This window comes from Symphalangus syndactylus, chromosome 19, assembly GCF_028878055.3.
Source record: "Symphalangus syndactylus isolate Jambi chromosome 19, NHGRI_mSymSyn1-v2.1_pri, whole genome shotgun sequence".
In the NCBI taxonomy this organism is placed as follows: Eukaryota; Metazoa; Chordata; class Mammalia; order Primates; family Hylobatidae; genus Symphalangus; species Symphalangus syndactylus.
This window is the reverse complement of record NC_072434.2, coordinates 47,295,211-47,310,284: the sequence shown is the minus strand read 5'-3', so window position 1 is coordinate 47,310,284 and position 15,074 is coordinate 47,295,211. Positions and strand designations below refer to the sequence as shown.

At 39.7% G+C, this 15,074-nt stretch overlaps 1 protein-coding gene across 5 annotated transcripts in view; it reads left to right on the top strand.

Annotated features, from left to right (window-relative positions):
* DNAJC6 (DnaJ heat shock protein family (Hsp40) member C6) overlaps positions 1-15,074 on the top strand; it is a 162,394-nt gene that overhangs the window by 82,016 nt on the left and 65,304 nt on the right. For 2 of the 5 annotated variants that reach the window (XM_063613298.1, XM_055233609.2), the window contains exon 2: positions 9,300-9,412. The exons of the other annotated variants lie outside the window; for them this stretch is intronic. The gene's annotated coding sequence lies outside the window, so the exon portion shown is untranslated. The remainder of the gene's footprint in view (positions 1-9,299; positions 9,413-15,074) is intronic. 5 annotated transcript variants of the gene reach the window in all.

Genomic DNA, 15,074 nt, shown 5'->3' with positions numbered 1-15,074 from the left:
CTCACCACTATTATGAGAACAGGAGCATGGGGGTAACTGCCCCCATGATTCAATTACTTCCCACTGGGTCCCTCCCACAACACATGGGGATTATTGGAACCACAATTCAAGATGAGATTTGGGTGGGGACACTGCCAAACCATGTCAACATTGTACATAATATATGTAGTACCTAAATATATATAGTTTTCTAAATTCAAATATACAAAAAGGTAAAAAGGGGAAACACAGGTAGAAACCAGAAACCCATGTCCCCATTACTCAGCTTTGACAATTATCCACTAATGAGCAATTTCATTTTTTCTAAAGCTGTTCTTGTCCGTCTGGATTATTGTGAAGTAGATCCCAGCCATAATATCATTAAATATTTGAATATGCCTCTAACATGTAAGGGCCTAGCTGGGCATGATAGCATGCACTTGTAGTCCTAGTTACAGGGGAGACTGAGGCCTGGAGTGAGAACCTGCTCAATCAGTCAATAAAAGGCTCCTTTTAAAAAACATTGTCACAATATTCTTATCTCATCTAGAGTCTTAATAGTCCTTACTATCCTCAAATATCCAATCTGTTCAGATTTTCCTGATTCTTTTAAGTGGGAATCTTATTTTTGCCTTTTTATAGTTTGTTTGAACCAGGATCCAAATAATGTTTATGCATTGAAGTTGCTTGGTTTTAAAGTTTCTTCTCTACGTCTCTTTTGTTCCTGTGTAATTTTTTTGTTGTTATTGTTGGAAAAAAAAAAACCAGGCCATTTGTACTGTAGATTTTCCCAAAGTCTAGATTTTGCTGACTGCATCCCTGTGGTGTCACTTAACCTGTTCCTTTGTCCCCTGTGTTCCTGGTAGATTAGAGGCTTGATCAGACTTACATTCAGATTAGCTTTTTGCAAGACTATCTCATAGGTCGTGTTTTGTATTTCCATCGGGGATATATAATGTGTGGTTGTTTCTGTTTTTTGTCATCACTGTCTAGTGCCATTGTTTTATTAGGGGCTGCAAATGTAATTCTTACTTTTTTTTTGTTTGCTGGACTATTTCTATGAGGAAAAACTCTTCCTCATCAGATATTTGGTTACCCTGGAGTAAAGTTCATATAGCAAACAAAGGAAAAAGGCTTGATTCTTACCCTTTATTTACCAGTTTTCAAAAATAAAAAGTAGGTTCCCTGTCCTTCTCTAAGAGTGACTTATGAAGCTTCTCTCTTTCTCTTTTTCTCATTTTATTATTATGAACTCATATTTTTAAACACACATTCATGTTTCAATCCACTGCAGTTATTACAGTTGGCCCTCTGGGGGTTCCACATCTGTGGATTCAACCAACCCTGAATCAAAAATACTTGGAAAAAGACCAAGACAACAACAACAAAAAAACAGTACAGTATAAAACAATGATTTGTCTAGCATTTACATTGCAGTAGGTATTGTATGTAATCTAGAGATGATTTAAAGTATATGGGAGGATGTGTGTAGGTTATATGCAAATACTACATGATTTTATATAAGGACTTGAGCATCCTTGGATTTTGGTATCCTTGAAGGGCCCTGGATCCAATCTCTTGAGTATATAGAGGGAATCAGTATTCTTACTAATGCCTAAGTGGACCGTCTTTGGCCATGGGAGCCTCTGAAGCTGGCTCCTCAATGCTTCTAACACACTCAAGTAGTCTTTGATGCTTTCCTTGCTTTCTGGTATCACCAGATGTTCCAGGCCCATCTTGTGCGTTTTCTGCCCCAATCTTAGAATCAGCCACTTTTTCAAAGGGCTCTAGTTCCTTTTAGAGGGAAATGGTGCATAAAGACCACTGTCTGGGTGTGAGGGGTGCTCACTGCTCCTGAGCTGGTCTTTGTGTCTAGGCCTTCTCAGTGGACAGAGCTAGGAGCACATTTTTTAAAAGGTGAAATACATTATGGATTCACAATGGTGTTTCTTTCTCCCATGCCAAAATTCTGGTTCTCAGTTGCACCAATGTAATTACTTATTTGTTTTGTGCCATGATACACAGCCACAGAATCACAATACCAACACTATCACCAAAGCAGGTTAAGGTAGTTTTGTTTTTCTTTTGGTGGTGGTGGAGGGGGCGGGTACTGGTTGTATATATTTTACTTTAAGACAGTTACTTTGTATCTTAAAGTTACTTGAGATAGTTTCTCTCTGTGTCGTTATATCATCAATTTCATACTGAGCTGGGTTTGTTTGCTTCATTTTGCTATCACTTTTGAGGGGTTGCTTTAAAATTTATGTTTGTAATTATATAGACTATTTACATAGTTTCAAATTCAAATCTTTAAAGCAGGTTGTATTCAAAGAAACAGCTACTGTCCCTGCCCCCTCTACCCTGTTCCCTCCCTCACAGGTAACTCTCTTTCAAGTTTTGGGTTTATCTTTTCACTTTGTAAATATGTGTGTGTATCTATCCACTCTCTCTTGGATAAGTGGGAGCTCTATACATATCTTAAATTTTGGATAAAATTTGGAGGTAGTACAGACACTATTTTCTGAAAGACTGGATGTGAGGTATGGGAATAGTTGAAGCTAATGCCCAGGTATGGCATGATTGACTGATAGAATTGAACCACTTGGCCCCGAGTGCCCTTCTTTCCATGTGGCCTGGTTAGCCTCATTCATCTTTGTGAACTCCAGCTTTCTTTGCTCTCAGGTGCTCTCCTCTGTGCTCCATTGATGCCCTCTGCATCACATTATCCTTCCCATATGGTCTTATATACTGTTTTCATTTGTGTTTGGCTGTCAGTAGACTGTGAGCAGCTTGATGTCAGACATTATGCTTTCTTATTCTGTTTTCCCACCACCTATCACAGAACCTTTCACACAGTAGAAGCTCAATAGATACCTGAGTAAATAAATAGGCCAGGTGTAATGTTGGGTTCTTAAAAAAAAAACAATGAGGTGGATGTTGTTATCCTATTTCACAGATGAAGGAGGCACTGAAAGGTTTAAGCTGCTTATCTAAAGAAACAGCTAATAAATTGCTGGAGTAGGAACCCAAGTCTGTCTGATGCCAAGGCCACACAGCTCCAACTCTGTGTTCTCATTCAGCAATGGCATGTGAGACTGTCCACAGTTAGCCTATTAATTGTGTGACCTCAGCAAGAAAGTGAGCCTCTATATCTGTTTCTACATCTACAAATGCAAGATAGTAATGGCACATACATTAGAGGGCTGTAAAGCATTTAGAATAATGCCTGGTACATAGTAGGGACTCAGATCTTAGCTGATTTTAGGTACGATTTGTTATTTTTAGTAGCGGAATATTAGCATACTACTACTACCACTATGTACAAAGCCCTGTGCTTGGCACTGTGTACGGAGTCTTCTTTGACTCACCCCATCTTACCTTCTAGGAGTTTGCAGGCACTGTGCATATGCTTAAAGATTTCAAGAAGGGCAACTGGGGAGTGGTCAGTCAACAGGCAGTCACTTGAGATTAGTGCCAAATGCAGAGAAAGAGGAAAGAAGGCACTTGCAGGTGGCCAACTTGTTAGATAATAGTCCCTCACCCCTGGGCTTCTGGGGCAAAAATAAAAAACAGAAGCCATGGTGGAGATTTGAATGCTTCTATTCCACCAATGCCACCATTAGTGGCAGCCAAATATTTCAACTCCTTGTCCAGTTTGGTGAGACTCCTAACAGTCCTTGCTTTGTAGTATTAATAAGTTGCACAAATCACAATTTAATACACACATTATATAGACTCTGTGAGTCATGGAGTCACCTAGAGTTCATGGGACCTTGGAGAGCAGCAAATTCCACTTCCACATTTTATAGAAAGAGACTTTGTCCAGAGAAGGAAAGCCATATGCTTAAGGGCACACTGGTATTTGGAACTTGAACTCTGTTGGTTAACTTTATGGGTCAGATCATGCAGACTCCCAAATGCCTGGACCCTTGCCTGGGAGGGAGTGGACTCTCAACATGCAAGAGTGCTGAGAGGAGGGATGATGGCTCCACTGTTGTGCTGCCCACATTGTGTTTGGTGAGTCCAGGCTCCTGCTTTTATGAGAAGAACAGCAATGATAGCTGCTGGAGGAATAGTTGGCCTCCCTCAGGATGTAGCCATTTCTGCTGTCTGATTCATATTGGGCAAGGTCTTCTTTGGGCCCTTCCATAGCTACAGCCATCTACGTGCTATTGGCGATTGCACTGAGACCTCTACTCTCTGTCAAAAAGTGGTAAGGAAGAATGTGATAGTGAAAGGGCATGAGATTTAGAGCCACACAGATCTGGTTTGTGTTCTGACCCCAGTGTTTCTTAGAGGTGTGACCTTTATCCAGTCATTTAACTTCACTGAGCCTCAATTTCCTCCTCAATAAAATGGGCATGATAATATCCACCTCAGCAGGTTGTTGCGATGAGTAAGTGTGATAATCTATATGAAGCATTTGGCAGATAAAAAGTGTCCAATGAATGGTAGCTCCTCTGCCTCTCTCCCTGACCCTGCCTGACCTTCATTTAGGGCTGTCTGTCCTCTGTCACACAGTGTGGCATAGGGCTGTGGCTGTGTTATTACACTTTCTGTTTATCAGAAGCTACTGAGGGGTGTTGAAAGATGTAGACTTTAGGCTCCACTCTCAGAGATTCTGATTTGAAAGAAATCTGAAAATCTGCATTTTTTAGAACAGGCACCCCAGGCTATTTTGATGCGTAGCCTGGTACCTAGGCTGATATTTAACCTTGGGAACCTCTTGCACCACTGTTTGCCAGACCTCTTAGCTTGGGCAGGTTATGCAACCTCTCTGAGCCTCATTTCTGCACCTATTAACTGAGACTGATAGCCTGTTTAGTAAGGTCCTTTTCAGGGTGAAATGAAACAGTGTGTGTGAAGCATCTTGCATGAACCTAGCACACAGCGGGAGCCTGGTGAAGATGTGAAGACTGATACCAGATTCCAAAGGGCTGCATTGCCCTCTTCCAACCTATAAGCTAGCCGTGGCCCTAGTTCCTTCTTTGGAAACCAAACCCTTGCAATGTATCTGTCCACCTATTCTTACCATTCTGTGGATTTTGCAGAGCACACATTGTTCATGATGGAAAGCCACCTGCTTGCCTGTCACCTGCATTTTTTGGAGACCCTTTTTATGGTTATTAGTGCCTGTCTTTGAAATTTCAGCACCTGTGAGCTCTGATTGTGTTACCTGGGATCTAAAAGGCAGCAGAGGAGAACAGATGCTGCTAATGACTTATCAGCTCTTTTGGCCATAGTCTTCTCAAAGAAAAAAGGCTGTGACCCTGGGTTTGTCAGCACTGATAGCTTTCACACCACAAAGGGACTTGACAATGGGCAGGTTTCCAAGTCTGTAGAGTGGTTCTTTGGGGAAGATGGATAGCATATTTAGTTTGGTTCTTTGGGCTCATGCTCTTTCCCCACCTTCTGTGCTCTGCTGCCACCACCCCTGGAATGCTTGTACATGTGGCTGTTGAACATGAGAGTCAAAGACAGCAGCTATTGACCCTAAAGGCTGTGTGTGCCTGTAAGGTGGGTGGGATTGGGCAGCAAGAAGAAGCTGAATTAGGAAAGAGCATCTTGAGCCACTGTCATCATCCCTTTCTGGGACCAAGTCCGTATGAAGGACCACGATCATAACTGGACTGTAGTTTTCCACTCCTGCCTGTTCAAGCCTTAGAAACTAGTTTTCATTAATTTCATTGCTACGCAATGAATGCGTAGCAGTTTTCCACTCCTGGGTGTCTGTTCTTGAAAATATCCTTAGATTAATGCCGAGCAGACGTCAGGCCAAGGTCTGGCTTTTTTGTTCTCCAGCAGTGCTTTTGGGTTTGACTGTTTGCTTTTATGTTTTAAGCTTTTAACAAATATAATAGGAGGCAGCAAAATGTAGTCAGTGGAACACAGGCTTTGGAGTGAGACAGACCTAGGGAAGAGCCTGGCTGTATGACCTAAATTTTTGTGTTGGGTCCTGCTGTGGGCTGAATATTTGTGTCCCCTCCTTTCCCAGATTCATTTGCTGAAAACTAATCCTTAATGTGGTAATATTTGGAGGTAATCAACTCCTTTGGGAGTTGATTAAGTTACGATGGCAGAGCTGTCATGAATGGGATTAGTGCCTTTATAAAAGAGGGCCCCAGAGAACTTGCTTGTCTCTTTTACCGTGGGAGGATACAGGGAGAAGATGGCCTTCTGTTAATAAAGAAGTAGGCCCTCACTAAGTACCAAATCTGCAGGCACCTTGATCTTGGACTTTCAGGCCTCCAGAACTGTGAGGAATACATTTCTGTTGCTAAAAAGCCACTCAATTTATAGTATCTTGATACAGCAGCCCAAATGGTCTAAGACAAGTTCTGTTTGCTCCTCTGTAAAAGGGGATAATTAAACTTACCTGGCAAGACAATTGTGAAGATTAAGTAAGATAATGGACATAAAGCTTGTAGTCTAATTCCCAGGGATCAGAGGGTGCCTAATAAGTGATGGCTATTGCTGTTATCATCTTGCTGTACTTCAATGCAATTGAAGTTGGTTTAAAAGTGAATAGAAACTGTTGGTTTCTTGACAGATTCAATTCAGTTCAATTAAGTGTCCTTTTTTAGATGGCTTACCCTGGTAAGTGTCATGCTGAGTACTTGATACAGATAGAAATTAAGCACCATCTTCTCGCTAAGCTCTTCTTGCGCATTCTCAATTTTGTGTTGCAGCTTTCAACAAAAGCATCCCCTCACCCTTCCCAGTGATTCTAAATTTCTTTATCTACTCCTTTCAAGCCTTTTTGAGATCTGAGCATCATTCACCTTTGCGGTCTCACCTCTCACCCCTCTCTAATATACCCTCTATGTCCACCCAGTTCTGTGAGGAAACACCATAATATCTTGACTCTAGTATGTACCATCGCCGCTGCCTGATACACGTTCCCCTCCATTTCAGAGTCTTCCTCCTTCCTCCTGTGTAGTGGAGACTGCAATACTCATCTGTCAGTGTTGGATGAGGATTTATGTATGTAATTTTTTTGTCCGAAGAGCAGATGGAACCACACAGACCAGACTGTAGGAAAGAGAAGAGACAAACAGTAGACTACCTTACCCGTGGTTTCACTTTCCAAGGTTTCAGTTATCTGCTGCCAACTGCGATCTGAAAGTATTATGAAAATTCCAGAAATAATCCATTAAGTTTTAAATTGTGTGCCATTCTGAGTAGTGTGATGAAATCTTGCACCGTCTTGCTTGGTCCTGCCTGGGATATGCATCATCCGTTTGTCCATTACTGCCTATTAGTCACTTAGTAGTTGTGCAAGTGATGAGATTGACTATCTCGGTTATTGCAGTGCTTGTGTTCAAGTGACCCCTATTTTACTTCATAATGGCCCCAAATCACAAGAGTAGTGATGTCAGCAACTTGGATATGCCAAAGAAAAGCTGTAGAGTGCTTCCTTTAAGTGAAAAGGCAAAAGTTCCCGACTTAATGAAAAAAAGGAAAAAAATAACATTCCGAGGTTGTGTAGATCTGTGGTAAGAGTGAAACTTTTATCTGTGAAATTGTGAAGAAGGAAAAAGGGAATTCACGCTAGTTTTGCCATTACATCTCAGATGGCAAATGTTACGGCCACAGTGTGTAAGTGCTGTATTAAGATGGAAAAGGCTTCAATTTGTGAGTGGAAGACATGAACAGAAATGCGTTCGAATTGATGGCAGTTGGGTTTGGTATTATCTGTGGTTTCAGACATCGACTGCAGGTCTTGGACTGTATCCTCTATGGAAAACAGGGGACTACTGTACTAACATCTGCATTGGCCAGATGCTAAGTAGAAACAGAAGCTGCCTTGAACTTAGGGAGGCCCTGGGTGTACAGTGATTTTTCTCTGCCATTTGTGGTGCCATTTCTGCAGCCCACCAGGGTGCAGCCTGCAGAAGGAAAGCCACACAGCTCTTTCCTCCCTCCAGGGGTCCTTATAATAATGAATGATGGCAAAGAGTCAAAGATAGGATGATGATAATGGCTACTTTTTATTGAGCACTTCTTGTAGATACATGCGCATGTATGTATTTCATTCTTAACAAGTATTATTGCAAAACCAAGGTTCAGAGAGGTTGCATCACACCCTTGAGCGTGAAGAAGACAGGGAGGGTGGCTGTAATAACAGAGACAGTCCTCCAAAGCATGACATCAGACTCTTTTGATGGTTGGGCAGCTAGTGTGCTAGGGAAATAATTATCTGTCTCCTTAGCAACCCCCAATATTTGGCTTAGTTATCATTGGTGCATTTCAGTTATCTTCATGTCGGTAAAGAAATAGGTCTCAGGAAATTTAATCCAGCTAGCAGTGCTATGCCTAGAATTCAATTAACTCCATGATTTGCAGTTAATGAGCCCTCATGCCACGATTGAGGTCATAGCATTAATCTTACTTTTATTTTAGGATTTCCACTGTCATGATTTACAGCAAAATCCAGCCAATCTTGTCAGGATTATTGGAGCATAATTAAGCCAGAAAGACAGGCAGAACAGCTAGTTAACATGGGAGCCAGGGAGGGACTGCTTACCTTTGCTTGGTAAGCCTACCTCAGGCAGGATGGGGCTACATACGAGGATTTCCATCTAAGGACTGCTTCCCAGATGCCTGATCTCTATACATTTCAAATCCCCATCCAATCTCCAAAGAAAATATATCTGAGTCCCAATTGGTAAGCCCTTGTGAGTTATGTTGTTGTTAATTCAATGCTACCACATCCACCTCCACCTCAAGTTGCCATTTACTAAGTTGTAAATGTAACAGACAGTGAGTGGGCTTTTACAGATGATGGATTTAATATTTGTGATGATTCTATGAGGAATGTGTCATAGGCCTTTTCTCTGTATAAGGTTATACAGCAATTAAGTGGCCTTTCCGCTGAACTGATGGAATGACGTGGCAGTTCCTAGCTGCAGACCATTTTTGTGCTTCTCTCCCTTTTGTGTGTGTGTGTGTGTGTGTGTGTGTGTGTATGTGTGTATTTTGCCCATTAGGATCTCCTCCACTTTCCCATATAGAAATAAGAAGGTAGGCATGCATAGGCAAATATTGTTTATGATTGCCTTCTAGGTGACAAATTGCTCATCCATCGTTATTTCATTTAATCATCGTATGCATGGGAGGAGGATATTATCTACCCCCATTTTACAGTTGAGAAAACTGAGGCTTAGAGAGATTGACTAGTTTGCCTGCCGTTACACAGATAGCAAGGAAGGAGAGTCAGTGTTGTGAATTCAGGTATGCTTGTTTGCAAATCCTAGGTTCTTTTAATCACAACACACTAGTACTAAATAAATGCTTTTTCTCTTTTCCTGGTTCTCCAGGAGTGGTTATTATTGAGTCGAGAATTTTTGGGAAAAGTAACACGTGGAGAGTCAATTTTTGAGTGGAAGGAGTCTGAAGAGAGGGTAGGAACCAACCTCCTACTACCCACCAGGTAAGGGTGTACTTTTGGCCTTTGGGATTTAGCCCATGTCTTCTGTATGTGGAGTGCAGATCCAGGTAGGCTACCATGTCTGGCCAACCAAGCACAGAAGCCAACCCCTCCCATTGACTTTACTTTTGCTCAGTGTCTGGTTTTTCCACATGGGAGGGTAGTGGCCAGATGTTTATGAGAAGGTCTCCATAAGCCAAGTCCACACCAGAAGCTGAGCCCACAGCTAGCAGTAGCTTTCTTTGCCCTAGAGACCAGTGAAACAGAGGAGTAGCAGGTTCTCTTTGTACTTAGGTAGCAGATTTTCCTCCAAATGCTTGCTGTGGGTTTTTTTGGGTTTTCTCCTAGGATTCACCTTCAGACTGTATCTGCCTCCCTGTGTAGTTAGCATTTAGAAGTGTCCTCACTGGGTTTGCTTAGCCTCATTGAACATTTTTATGCCTGGCATGGCTTACTAGAGACTACCTATTGGAGGGTCCTACTAATACAATTATCTGATAATTTAGATGCTGAAGTACTGCCTTGAAATTTTCTTTGGCTGGCTTGGGATAGAATACTTGCTTTTGAAATGTGCCCTAAAGAGTGTGCTATCCGTGGGGAAATCCACTTGTCTCAGGCAATATTAATCTGCTCTGCGAACAGCTTGTTGGAAATTCGCTGATAATCCATTTTTTTTTGTCATTCCATATCTCAGTGTGAGAGAGTAAGAGAATTTGGTAAAAGTTCTTACTTTTTAGCTTGACCTTCTGAGGTCTGAGGAGCACTCACCTTCCCAGTCTCATCTTCCATCCGTCTCTAACACACCCTCGAGTTCCCTGAGGCAACAGCATTATATCCTGGTTCCAGTATCTATTATAGTCGGTGCCTTAGGCAAATTACTTTCTTTTTCAGAGACCCCCTGCCCCACCCTTCCTCATCTGCTTAGGGGAGACCGTAATACTCATCTTTCAGTGCCGGGTGAGCCTAGCACGTTCCCTAGTACGCTTATAATCAGAGCTCAGTTATGATCCTTTCACCTTTATGTCTGTCCTTGATATGATGGTCTCTTAACCTCTGCTTGCTCTCCAACATTATTCTGTACTAAATAATGGACTAAAATGCCCTTCAGCCCATTTCCATCCAAACTGCAATTCAGACATCACCTCTGCCATAAGCCATCCTCTTTCCTATTTCCGACAACCTTCAACACCGCCCCCGCTCCGCCACCCCTGCCTGCCACACACACACAGACATACACAGGCTGGAAATAAGCTCCTCAGAATGCTTATCTACTTTATATGCAACTTTATAATAATTCTTGGTGTGTCTAAACAGTAGAAAATCAACTAATAATTATAATGCAGCACTGTAAGAGATATGAGAGAAAAAATACTAATGACTCAGAAGACTACATTTCATTGCTAAGTGGAAATATGGCAGGTCCAAATCTATACACAGTATCATCTTTATTTCTATGTATGTGTACACACAACACAAAATGTGTATGTGTACGTATACACAAAAACAGAACTAAGAATGTAAGGATATATAGTCTCCAAAATGTTAACAGTGGTACCCTTGTTTATTTTCTTCTCTGTCTTAATTTCATCTTCTTTGGTTTCAGTAGACCTCAGGGGCAGAGAAGTGAGTTAATCATACTGCGTTGCCGTCTTTATATGGCACAAGGCCCCGTCTGGTTTTGTTGTAGATTTTCTCTTTTTTTTTTTACTTCGTCAGCCTCAATTCCATCCTTCTCACCTAGCCATTTGGTTTCTTTCTAATGCTCTTTATACATGTCCTTAAGTGTGCCCAAATTTTCCACATTGATTATGAATGTCTTCTATATTATAGATATATGATATTATTGTGTAACACACACACACACACACACACAAATGAAGATTTTCTTGACCAGTTGTACTTCCAGTTCCAAAATCTCAGGATTCCTTGTTGCATATATTGGTTGATTCCCTCCCTTGAGCTCTCTGATATATGGTTTTGTATGAAGTTTTTAATATGATTTTTCTCAAGTAATTGAGCTTCTAGTTTTTAGCATAGTACAGCAGAGTTTGAACAGAGAATGACCAGTGGCAATGCAGACAGCCTTATTGGACTAAGGATGGCATTTTCTGGTGATTCGTATGTTTGCCTTATCTTCCCCAGTCTAGGCTCTATTCAAGCATATGGCAAAAGGGACACACCATTTGCAGTTAGAGCAGTATTTGTTTCCTTGCCCTGCCACCTACTAGCAAGCTAAGTGACTTGAGCCTTAATTTCATCATTATGCCTTAAAGCATTTCAATGAATCTTAATTGACACCCAGAAATACGCATTTTTTAACCTTTTGAAATTTGTTGATACTTATTTTATGCCCCAGCATATGTAAACACTTGATAAGAAGGTATATTCTTCAGTTGTTGGTTCCACTATTCTATAAATGTCAATTAGGGCAATGTAGTATTGTTGTTCAAATGTTTTCTTCCCATACCAATGTTTTGTCTACTTGTTCTTAAAAAGTCTGCGTTTGTGATTATGGGTTTGTCCCTTTATTTCTATTTTTCTGTTCATTTTTGCTTCATATACTTAGAAGCTGTGCATACATTTAGAATGATATGGAATAATTGACCCTTTATTATAATGAAACATTATTCCTTAACTCTGTAATATTGTCTTGAAATTAATTGTATCATGTTAATATATAGGCCTATGTTAATATAGGCCTACCTGCTTTCTTTTGCTTACTGTATGATTAATATTTTCACATCCTTTACTATTAACCTATCTGTAACTTTGTAATTAAAGTACATCTCTTGTAGACAGCATATAATTTGTGGTTTTTTTTTTATGCAGTCTGATAATCTCTGTCTTTTAATGATAGTATCTGGCCTATTTAGATTTATTATAATTATTAATATAATTGGGATTAAGTCTACTCTCTTGTTATTTGTTTCTAACTATTGCTTCTGTTTTTAGTTTCTCTATTCTTTTCAGCTTTGTTAAGATTAAGCATATATTTTAATACGAAATTTTAATTCTGGCTTTTTGGCTATATATATATGTGGTACATATATTTGTGTGTGTGCATGTGTGTATATATATAAATATATATGTAAATACATAAAAATATGTAAATACATATATAAAATATATATGTAAATATATATGTGTGTGTGTGTATATATATATATATATATATATGGTATGTGGTTTCTCCAGAGATTGCAATATTTATTCTTCACTTATCACTGTATACTTAAAATAAAATAAGAGAATGTTATAGCAGTAAAATTTCACTTACCTCCCACCCATCTTTTGTGCTATTTTGTCATATATTTTTCATCTGTGTAATAACACCACAATACAATGTTGTTATTTTTGCTTGTAAAAGTGATCTTTCAGATGCATTAAGAGAAGAAAACCATAATCTTTTATATTCACCCAGACATTGACCGTTTCTGGTACACTTCATCCTTTCCTACAGATCTGAGTTTTCATCTGGTAACATTGCCCTTAAGACTGAAGAACTCCCTTTAGCACTTCTTGTAATGCAGGTCAATTAGCAACACATTTTCTAGTGTTTTTAATATAAAATTTTGTTTTGAAAGGATTTTTTGCTGTCTATAAAGTTCTTGGTTGATAGTTTTTTTCTATCAGCATGCTAAAAAAAATTCATTTCATTGTTTTCTGACCTCCATTGTTTCTGATGAATGTTAGCCATTATTGACATTTTTGTTTCTCTGTATGTAATGTGTCTTTTTCTCTGTCAGCTACTAAGATTTTGTTTTTCTTTTTCTCATTGGCAGTCTTATTCTGATGTGTCTAAGGTGATTCTTTGTATATTTATCCTGTTTTGGGTTTGCTGAGTTACTTGGATCTGCAGCAATAGTTTTTAACCAGGGACAATGTTGGTTCTCTAGGAAACGTTTGGCAATGTTTGAGGTATTTTTGGTTGTCTTTGCTTAGAGTTCAGATAGGAGAGGATATTACTTGAAATTAGTTAATAGAGGATAGGGATGCTGCTAAAAGTTCTCCAATGTCCATGACAGGCCCCCACAACAAAGAATTATCCAATTTACAATTCAATAGTGCTAAGTGCCGAGGTTGAGACATTTTGATTTTGAGTTGAATTTTTTCCACCAAATGTTGGAAATAAAATAGTTTTTTCTGCTCCATTTTCTTCCTGCGTCCCTTCTTAGACTCTGCTTACATGATGGTAAACTGCCTGCGTGATGTTGTCTCATAGGTCACTGAGACTCTGTTTTTAATTTCTGTCGACCTGCCTTCAAGTTCATAACATTTTCTTTTGCAGTTTCCGATCTTCTGTTAAGCTCATTTAGCAAAATTTTCATTTCAGATATTATACTTTTTAATTCTGCAATTTTCTTCTTCTTTTTTAAAATATTCTTTGCTGTTAGCTCATTAAGACTACCTCTTTGTTTAAGCCTTTGAACATACTAATAAGCTTAAAGTTCTTGTTTACTAATTCCAATATCTGAAGCATTTCAGGTTCTATTTCTATTTTCTGCTCTCTTGTTGTTCAATTTTTACTGCTCCTTTACATCTGTAGTTTTATTTTTATTGTACGATAAACATCGTGATGATACTTTGTTGGAAGTCTGGATTACCATTTTCTTTGAAAACATGTTAAATTTTATTCTGGAAGACAGTTAAATTACTGACATATCCTTCTGGTCATTAGGCTTGATTTTATTCTTTGTTAAAATGGGTCTATTGTGGTTTTCAACTTAGTCCTAGGAATGCAGCCTTTACTCTAGGATGTAGTCCTTATTCCTAGCATGGATGTGGCCTTTCTGATACAGAAACACTGAATATCCAGCTAACTGCCTGAGGTGGTCAGCAAGAGCTTTCTATTTTGGCTATGCTAGAGCTCCAACATATGCCAGCATTTATAACCTCTGGTATATAGTGCTGGTTTAGTTCTCAACCCTGCATCAGGCAGTCTCTGCTGGGCCTTGTGAAGTCTTACTCTGTGTATTCACAGCCCAGACCTCAGCTAAGGACTCAGGGTGAATTTCCATGCAGTCTTTTCCCTCCCATCCCTCCAGCACCCCTAATCCCTATGTCCACACTGTGCCTCTCCCTATTTTCTTTTATATTGTGCCACATATTCCAGCTTCTTAGTAGTTTTTGTATTTTGATCCCTGCCTTCACAGCTCAGGGGACCACTATTCTACTTGAGCTCTAGATCATTTTATGGCAATAGGAAAGTGCCTCCAGGCAAAAAGCTGGAGCAGTTGTGAGGCTCACCTTGTGTGGTTTCTTTCTTTCAAATATCTCAGTCGTTTTTAGACTGTTGTTTAATGCCTAAAAATCAGATGTTTTATATAACTTATCTAGTTTATCACAGGAGCTCAAGTCCAATACCCTTATCATGGTTGGAAGTGGAAATCAGGAATATGCATTTTAAGTAAAGACCCCAGATAATTCTGAAACTGATGGTTGTGGGATCATATTTTAGAACTGCTGATGTAAATTATTTAAAGTAAAGTGTTCAAAGTAGCCCCGGCTTTCTGAGGAATTGTCAGAGGATCTCTACTCTCCAGGAGGTCTAGGTATTTTATATTTAGCAAAGTATAAAGGACTTTTATCTGAAATGTTTCTTGGTGTGAGATCCCTTTGAGTGTGGTGTATGTGTATGCATATATTTGCTACAGTGCTGAGTTGT